We start from the raw sequence: 8876 nt of genomic DNA, 5'->3' as shown, positions 1-8876 counted from the left end.
GTTGTCCTCTCCAGCAAGGAGGGGCTGGTGAGCAATGTGAAACTTAAGGGCAGCCTTGGCTGCAGCAATCATGAACCAGTTGATCTGAAGATCCCCGAGGTGTCAAAGGGGTGTCAAAGAGGGTGTGAAGCAAGCTCACTACTCTGGGCCTCAAGAGAGAAGACTTCATCCTCCTCAGGGATCTCATTGGCAAAATGTCCTAGGATAAAACCCTGGAGGGAAGAGGGGCCAAGAAACAAGGTCAATATTCAAGCAATATCGCCTCCAAGCCCTGGAGCAGTGCATGCCAAGAAGGAAGAAGGCAGGCAAGAGTGCCAGGAAATGGGCATGGGTGAAAAAGGTGCTCCTGGAATTTCTTGGGCACAAAATGAGAGCCTCTAAGGAATGGAAGCGAGAACCGGCCCTGCGGGAGGACAACAAAGATGTCCAAGGGATCAGAGGGACTTGAACAGGTCAGAGAGATGAGCCCGAGCCAGCCTCAGGAGGTTCAACAAGGCCATGTGCAGGGACCTGTGTGGGAACCCAGGGGTGGTAGATGATAAAAGGCTTTGCTGAACTTCAGACCTGTGTGAGAATGGACGGGGGCTGGCAGTGTGTCTGGAGCAGACGGAGAGCAGGTGCTGAAAGCCACCTGTGGCAGTGAGAGTGTAAGCGGCGGATTCGAGGATCGGTAGGCTGTGGGAAAGGGAAGTAAAGCAGGTACAAATCTCTCCATAAATAGCCACCTGTCCCACAGGTCAGGGCCATCTGACCACCTGCAGCAGTGGCCACCTCTCCACAGGCTGGTCCGTCAGCTTCTATTTCAGCTTGTTGTGGTGGGACCACCAGGATCGGGCCCACTGCATTTCACAACACTCATGAATGGAAGTCCTGCACCTGGGTCAGGCCAATCCCAAGCACAACTCCATGCTGGGTGAGGAGTGTGTTGACAGCAGCCTGGAGGAGGCTTTGGGGTGTCAGTTGGTGACAATATCCCCAGGAGCCAGCAGTGGTCCCTGGCAGCCTAGCAGGCATCTGTGTGCTGAGCTGCATCCAGAGCAGGGAGAGCAGCAGCACAGGGAGGGGATTCTGCCCCTCTGCTCTGCTCTGCTCTGCTCTGCTCTGCTCTGCTCTGCTCTGCTCTGCTCAGACGCCACCTGCGGCACTGCCTCCAGCTCTGGGGCCCCCAGAACAAGAAGGACCTGGAACTGTTGTAGAGGGTCCAGAGGAGTCCACAAAGATGATCAGAGGGCTGGAGCACCTCTGAGAGCTGAGGCTGTTCAGCCTGAAGAAGAGAAGGCTCCAGGCCTTCCAGTATCGGAAGGCGGCTACAAGAAAGCTGGAAAGGGCCTTTTTATAAGGGCTTGTAGTGATAGAACAAGAGGGGGCGCATTGAAGCTTGGGGAAGGGAAATTTAGACTGGAGAGTAGGAAAAAGTTCTTTAGAGTGAGAGTGGTGAGACACTGACACACTTTGCCCAGATGTCTCCTCCCTGGAGGTACTCAAGGACAGGCTGGATGAGGCCTTGAGCAACCTGGGCTAGTGGAAGGTGTCCCTGCCCATGGCCAGGGGGGTTGGAACTGGATGACCTTTGAGGTCACTTCCAACCCAAAGCATCTTGTAAATCTATGAAGCTGTGAGTTCAGATGGTGTGGCTCATGGAGGTGTCAGCAGTGTGTGTTGCAGTCACTGTGTCCTGGCTGATCATTGCAGCTGGAGCCTGGGAAGCAGGACCTGTGTACATGCCAGAGTCTTGGAGGAGCAGGTTAGGAGAGGTGGTTTCATGACCTTTGCTTTCCACATGCCCTGTGTGTAGACTGCTGAGTGAAAGGACCCCCTGGCACCTGAGGGTTGCTGTTTGACTTCTGTAAGGGCAGTGTGAAGCAGGAGAAGTCTGTGGCTTTCTGTGCTGCCTGTAACCAAAGTCTGTTAGTTTGTTCTCTAACGAGCCCTGGTGGGAACACGTTGTCCAACTCGTTTCTAGTCCTGCATCTCTCCCCGGGCTCCATTAAAGCTCCAAGTAACTTTCGTCTCTGCTTCTGGCTGTGGTCTCCTCAAGGTAGTTTGCCAGATTTTGCCATAGCTACAAAGCAAGTGGGAGGAAGCTGCACATTCCTCAAGGGGCTCATTAAGAAGCTGGCAGCCAAAATGAGCTCTGCCTTTGCCTTTCTGCCACTCCCTGCAGAGCTGTGAGCCTTGTGGGGATCATTGCAGAGATGTTTCCAGGAAAACCCAGGGCACCAGTTTTGTTTGTCCTTTGTTTTAATCATGTGTGACAACAAGAGTGGAGATGAAGCAGTTCTGGAAGGAAATCAGTTCATCTTTGCTGCTGGAAACCAGGAAGAGAGAGGAAAGCATCTTGGTGGTCAAGCAGCAAGTGGCCAGAGACAGGCTTGGATTCATGTGCTGGGGATGGGGCAGCTCTCCTTACAGTCTCTTCTCTTGTCACCACCACCCAGTGTCAGAGGCCTTCTTTGCCAGGCCTTGTTCTGCCCTAATTAGCACTTGGTACCTGTCGTTGCGCTCACTGTGCATAGGGGCAGGAGGGATATTCACCAGCATGGCAAAATCATTTCAAGGCCTTTCTTTTGATGAAGGATAGTAATGAAAAGAGTCATCTCTTTCACTCTGGTCCCCCTGAACTCCATTTCCCTCAGGACATGAACCTGCAAAGAGCTCCTCAGTGGAGATGGGCAGGTGACAGAAATGTTCAGGAAGCATTAGGATAAGAAAAGTTTAACCAACAGAATGAGCAGAACTAGATTACAATAAACTGAATGCAGATGCAGAAGAGAATGTGATGGGCTGGCCAGATGGGCTGGGTTAGCAGAGGGAGAGGACAGCTGGGCCTTGGCTTGCCTGGCTCAGGAGCCACAGAGTGACTGACCGAGGGCTATGATTAGGAGCATTGACTCGGGATGGCTTTTGTTCTCTAAACGTCATCTGTCAGCATTTCCATGGTGGGAACATGGGAAGCTATAACAAACGGATTTCAGGTGTGAGCAATGGATTCAGCTGGAGCAGAGGTGGTTTATGGTGCGCTGATGAAGGAGATGGTCTCACATCTGTAGCATTTACAGGCTTTGGTCATTGATGTCACACTTACAGGAACCCATCTTATTTAAGCCTTAGGAAATAGGAATGGGTCTAATCCCACCTAACATCAGTGACTGGATTCAGCACCTGACTCGCAGCTCTGTGTAGGCATCTGAACCCAGGTGTTAGGAGCTGTGTGCAGATGGCCTTTCCTGGCCTACACTAAAAGACCACAGCAGGGGTAGTTAGAAGGCATCATGGACAGCCAGAGCTATGAGGTGTCCATAGCTTGTCCTGACCCAGGGCACTGCCAACAAAACAGCGACCTGGGAAGTTATTGGATACTACTAATGGCAAATGGGGAGTAGGAGCTTAGCAGAGCTAAGGTAGAAATTGCCAGAACAACCATGTCATAAATATCAAAGAAGTCTTTAACTGTAGCAAACCCTGGGTGTGAGGAAAGGGCAAGCAGGGGAAACTTTTGACATGAGAGGGGTGGCCAGTGGCAAAGGGGAGGAACTTGAAGGAAAAAAGAATATCAGGTGAAGCAATCATGGGATGTTGACTGTTTGATACATCTGTCCAACCACCCTCCTCTTGATCAGTAAGTGTGGAACAGAGGAATCCTGCTGCTGTCATGACCACATCTGTCAGGTTGGGAGACCTGGTGTCTTCTTCAGTTTGGGGAAGGACCAGATGGGGACAGGCAAGGCATTCTGACTTCCTAGCGAGAAGCTCTCTTCTGCTGCCATCTTGTGCTAGTTTAGATGCTCTGGACTACAGCATGGACAGGACCAGCATGAGAAGTAGAAAATCCTTGGAGTTGATGAGCAGAAAATTCTTTAAAACTAATTCCCGAGTTTCACAAGACAGCAGAGTAACAGAGCTGATGAGGAGATGCCCAACTGAATGACTTGTAAAAGCATTTAATCCAAAATCAGGTAGTAAAAATCAAACAGGATGCAAACCCTCCTCGGCCACAAGCATTACCGAGTGCCCTGCTGCGAATTCAAACTCAGCAAAGGACGAAGGAAGGGTTGAGCCCATTTGAAATCTGTTTGGAAGACCTTATGCAGTAGGAACTCTGGACCCTTCCGAACCAGGGCAATGCAGAGAGGCAACGTTGAACAAGTTTGTTCAGCAGATTGATAAGCACCTCAGCATTGTTACCAAACAGGTGCCTGGAACCCATGTGAGAGGGTTAGACAGACCAGGCCATGATGTGGAACCTGGAGACTATGTCTATGTCAGGCCTCTTTCAGAGAATCCCTCTGGAGCCCAAGTGGACAGGCCCATCTCAGGTGTTACTGACATCCTTCACAGCCATTAACATCAAGGAAGAAGCTGCCTGGATCCACCACACCCGAGTCAAGAAGACTTCACTGGGAGAAGGGAAACTCGAATCCCAGGGACTCCTAAAGCTCAAGCTCTATGGATAGTTGTGGCCTGTTTGTTGGTTAATACTACTGAGGGATGGGAAGGAAATATGTATTTAAATGTTAGTCGGGAACTGGCTTTGCAAACTGCTGGATATGCACTGAACTTCCCCAAGGCCAGATGAGGACCCTGCTATTTGGGGTAGCTTCAGTGAGTTGGACACGGGGGCCACCAGTCTGATAGCGGTTTCCAGAATTCTCAGCATGGGAAAGATGATTCAGAAATCATTGCTCAGCAGCTGACACAGTGCAGCATCTGCAGGAGGAAGTCAAGGCTGCGAGTGGTGTGTCAGTGCAAACCAGGCTGGTTTGGCTATGGTTGCAGCTGAAAGGGGAGGGGGCTGTGCCTGGACTAACAGCAATTGTTGCCCTTCTGTAGATAAGCCAGGACAAATGAAAACTGATGTACAAAACATATGGGAACAAGGTAAAGTACTGCATGAGGAGAGCAAGGATGATAGGTCATATGGATTTTCAAACCTCTGAGAAGAATTAACCTCATGGATGCCCAACGTTTTCTGGCTTAAACAGCTGTTGGTAGGAATTGTAATGATTATCATATCAATAGTATTAATATTAGTTTTGATTAAGGTAGTTATGTGCACTGGAAAAATGGGGTGGAATCATACCAGAAGTATAAAAATGATAAACTTAGGCATGAGCTGGAAACAGGAAATCATTTTAAGAAAACAGAGTCTACTCTTGGATGTAAGAAAGGGGGAACTGCTGAGTAGAAAATCCTCGGAGCTGATGAGCAGAAAATTCTTAAAAATAATCCCCAAGTTTAACAGAGTAACAGAGTTGATAAGGAGATGCCCAACTAAATGAAATGACCACACTGATGAAGAACTCCCCTTGTTATGGTTGGCTGGAATGCAGGAAGGGGCAGATGGACCTTGAAGAAAGGAAGAAATCCTTGTGTCACTCTTAGCTGGATAACCTTTGCGTCGACAGGAAGCACCGGGACTGTCTGTGCAATATCAGCACACCGCTGGCATTTTAGATAGAGAACTTTTGGCCTAGAGGCCTGCACTGAACCCTCTGTTGGTGCCCAGCTTTGGGAAAGATCCCTCTGTGCCCAGCGCTGTAACAAAAGCATAATAGGTGAGACTGAGTTTCTTGTCCTTCTCTAAATCAAGCAGATAGAGCTTAGAGGCTCCACAAGCTCCTGTACAGTAGGAGCTGCAAGCCAGGCTGAACCTATGAGAGCGTCTCAATGGAATTGCCCTTCTGAGGTTCAGAAGTGGCTTAAATAGGCATGGTTTAGGGCATTGGAGGCATTGTCGTGGTTTGGGTGACACAACACAGGATGAGCCTTGCAGCCTGGGGCCTAAGTGTCCAAAGTCACACTCCATTGTCACAGTATAATTCTTGAGTACGAAAGATAAGTAAGCACCTTCAAGGCATTGTTCATCTGGTACAGAGTCTGCTTAGCTTGCAGGGATTCATGCCATAGGCTAGCAAGCAGGATGCTGGCAGTGTCTGTCTCTCTGTCACAACCTGGTTATCCTGTACCCCCTGGTCAGCAGGGGGGGTCGTGGTAGGATTCAAATCATTCCCTTGGAGTAAATAAAGTGAACCAATGTCAAATGGTTAATGAATTGGGTTTGATTGGACTAGAGCAGAGATAAAATGGGAAGGAAAAGGAGAGGGGAAAGTAGTGAGACAAAGAGAGGAAGAGAGAGAGAGCGGGAGATCGTGAGAGAGCAAAGGAAGCGATATCCAGTTCCCTGGGTTCAGCTCTGTGGCAGTGTATTCAACCCCCCCCCCCCATTATGTGTAACAAGCTCCCAGAATGATCACAGGAAAGTCTGCACACACACAATTTGCAAAGGGAAGCCTCGGCAGCAGCAGCAGAAGTGGAGTGGTGCAGAGCCGGCGGAGCGGTGCAGAGCCGGCGGAGCAGTGCGGGCAGAGGGAGCCCTCTGGGCCATGTAGGCAGTGTGGAGTGGAGTGGCTGCGGGACCTGGCAGGGATGGGTCACTGCTCCCCCATCAGCATCTCGGGCAGGGTTGGTGCCTCCAGAGCTGTGCAGAGTGGGGTGAGTGCGTCGGCCTTTCAGTGGCGCCGCTGCAGTGCCTTTAAGCCAGGCGGTCAGGCCGTGCCACAGCCTGTGTCCATGAGGCCGCTGAGATCTCACGCTCCCCCATGACACCAAGGGCAGCTTGGACTCTTTGTCCAGACCGGGCAAAATTAATTCCTCTCTTCTTTCCATTCAGTACCTTTCAGTGGACTTCTGTCCCTTGGACTGACAGCAGTCCCTTGTGTCAGCAGCAGCAGCTGAGGGAATTAACACAGAACAGCTTCCTTTTGTCTGCCATCACCATATCCCGGTAGCAGCTGTCAGCTGTCACTACCACAGCACACTGAGATTCCTCGTTCTCGTGCTCAGGCCTCACGTTCCCAAGAAGGCTGCTGTGAGAGACCAAAGCTTGTTTCTCCTGATGTGACTCAACAAAGATAAAATCACCTTTGCTGCTTGCCCAGACAATAGCTGATGTGTGTTGGGCAGAGCCACTGGAATGACTCTTGGGAAGGTGCAAAGATAACATTGCTCACTGGACCACAGCTGGCCTCACAACAATGGACCGAGGCCACCCTCGGGAATATGCATAAGACAAGATAATCTCCACCCATCAAGTACCCTGGAAAGGGAGGATGGTGAGACAATGGATTCACCACCTGGCCCCTGATTTCCTGAGGAACAATACTTGGACACATACCTAAGGACTGAAAGCTGTATAAAAGACTTGAGCAGTTGCTCAAGTTGGCTCAGAAGAAGAAAAACAGAGAACCAAAACACAGAAGGACAATGCTGCTGAGAAGGAAAACGGAGACAATACCAGGAGAGGAAAAATGGGGTGACCTCATTGCTGTCTACAGCTACCTGAAAGGTGGTTGTAGCCAGGAAGGGGTTGGTCTCTTCTCCCAGGCAACCAGCACCAGAACAAGAGGACACAGTCTCAAGCTGCACCAGGGGAGGTTTAGGCTGGAGGTGAGGAGAAAGTTCTTCATGGAGAGAGTCATTTGTCACTGGAATGTGCTGCCCAGGGAGGTGGTGGAGTCACCGTCCCTGGAGGTGTTCAAGAGGGGATTGGACGTGGCACTTGGTGCCATGGTCTAGTCATGAGGCCACATCCAGCTGGCGGCCAGTCACCAGTGGCGTCCCCCAGGGATCAGTGCTGGGCCCCATCCTCTGTAACATCTTCATTGATGGTCTGGATGAGGGGGTTGAGTCAGTCATCAGCAAGTTTGCAGATGACACCAAGTTAGGAGCAGATGTTGGTCAGTTAGAGGGTAGACAGGCTCTGCAGAGGGACCTCGACCGACTGGACAGATGGGCAGAGGCCAATGGGATGCCATTTAACAAGTCCAAGTGCCGGGTGCTGCACTTTGGCCATGGCAACCCCAGGCAGAGCTACAGGCTGGAGTCAGAGTGGCTGGAGAGCTGCCAAACAGAGAGGGACCTGGGGGTGCTGATCGACACCCACCTAAACATGAGCCAGCAGTGTGCCCAGGAGGCCAAGAGGGCCAATGGCATCTTGGCCTGCATTAGGAATAGTGTGGCCAGCAGGAGCAGGGAGGTCATTGTGCCCCTGTACTCTGCATTGGTTAGGCCACACCTTGAGTCCTGTGTCCAGTTCTGGGCCCCTCAGTTTAGGAAGGACATTGAGACACTTGAAGGTGTCCAGAGAAGGGCAACAAGGCTGGGGAGAGGCCTTGAGCACAAGCCCTATGAGGAGAGGCTGAGGGAGCTGGGACTGTTTAGCCTGGAGAAGAGGAGGCTCAGGGGTGACCTCATTGCCCTCTACAACTCCCTGAAAGGTGGTTGTAGCCAGGAAGGGGTTGGTCTCTTCTCTCTAGCAACCAGCACCAGAACGAGGGGACACAGTCTCAAGCTGTGCCAGGGGAAGTTTAGGCTGGAGGTGAGGAGAAAGTTCTTCACCGAGAGAGTCATTGGTCATTGGAATGGGCTGCCCAGGGAGGTGGTGGAGTCACCATCTCTCGAGGTCTTCAAGAGGAGATTGGATGTGGCACTTGGTGCCATGGTCTAGTCATGAGGTTTGTGGTGACAGGTTGGACTCGATGATCCTCGAGGTCTCTTCCAACCTTGGCGATACTGTGATACTGTGACAGCGACATCATCATGGAGCCTGTAAGAAGCAGAACCCTCTCTCCGTGCCCTAAGTTCTGCCTACTGCAACTCATGGAGCTGAAGAGGCTGTCCAGAGGACCACCTCTCTTCTACAGCCAAAGCCTCAGCACCCTTTCTCTACATCTCCTGCAGCACCTTTCCTCCACAGACTCAAAGTGTCTTGTGGGGGTGATGGGTGTGGTAATATAATTCCTTTCCTCTTCTCTCTCTCTCACTCTCAGTTTTCTCTCTCTCCCTTTCTGATCCATCCACTTTATTCACGCAATAAA

This window comes from Dryobates pubescens, chromosome 36, assembly GCF_014839835.1.
Source record: "Dryobates pubescens isolate bDryPub1 chromosome 36, bDryPub1.pri, whole genome shotgun sequence".
NCBI lineage: Eukaryota > Metazoa > Chordata > Aves > Piciformes > Picidae > Dryobates > Dryobates pubescens.
Note: the sequence above shows the minus strand (reverse complement) of the source record.